Source organism: Aplysia californica, unplaced genomic scaffold (assembly GCF_000002075.1).
Source record: "Aplysia californica isolate F4 #8 unplaced genomic scaffold, AplCal3.0 scaffold00511, whole genome shotgun sequence".
Lineage (NCBI taxonomy): Eukaryota > Metazoa > Mollusca > Gastropoda > Aplysiida > Aplysiidae > Aplysia > Aplysia californica.
This window is the reverse complement of record NW_004797781.1, coordinates 218,636-219,638: the sequence shown is the minus strand read 5'-3', so window position 1 is coordinate 219,638 and position 1,003 is coordinate 218,636.

Here is a 1,003-nt window from a genome sequence, read left to right as displayed (position 1 = left end):
AAGCACAAGGGGGCTATCCCGAAAAATTCTGTTTTTAGAAAATCGAATGTTAAGTTTCTGCACCTTGTTCAGTTTCTTCAAAAGACAAGGGGAGTTTTCTCTATAACCAAATAAATATACACACTAATGAAACCAAACTTCTCCTATAGGTATGGCAAAGCCCACTTTTGGTGTGTGTAGGTCAAGATTTCTGGAAACCCCCGAAATCTGGGTTAGCCCGCTTATCCTTAAAAGCGACCATAATATGATAGTTTGAAATGCGCTGCACGCAATATTTCCATTGTTGGTCTGCTCCTGATTGGACATTATGTGTACGCTACGTCTATCTAGAGTTAACGTGGGTGGTTGGCTGGTGCTCTAGTGTGGTCTGCTCCTTCTGTCCTATCAAACATCTATCACCCATCTTCTTTAGTTTGTTACTCTCTTGTAAAGCCCCTAGCCGGTATAACAGAGCCTAATCTTGTTGTTTTGAAGACGTCTCTTTATTACAGTTCAATTCCCCTGAAGTTAAAATGTTTCCATATTGCGTGGTCTATAATATTATGATAATACGGTGAATAACACAATGAAAATGACAATGGGAAACCGGTATAGCTCACAGGAACAGCACTGAGGACAACTGCCTTACTTTCACTTGTTCATGTGATCATATTATGAACTCTACCTGTCTTCCTCTCCGTGTAGGACTATAATTTAAGATAATATTTAATGGTGTGAATGAAAAAAAATTGGAAGAAGTCAAACATTAGATTAACTCTCGACTATTAATGAAGTTTTTGTAAAGTCGATTTAGCCAAGCCATCCACAGAAAAATATTAATTAAAAGAAAATAGTGCATTATTTTAAACATATTTTTCACAATATTATTGCATCTACCTCTCTGCCTCTCTCTGTCTCTGTCTCTGTCTCTGTCTCTCTCTCCTCTCTCTCTCTTTCTCTCCCTCTCTCTCCCTCTCTCTCTCTCTTTCTTTTTTTCTCTCCCTCTCTCCTCCTCCTCTCCCCC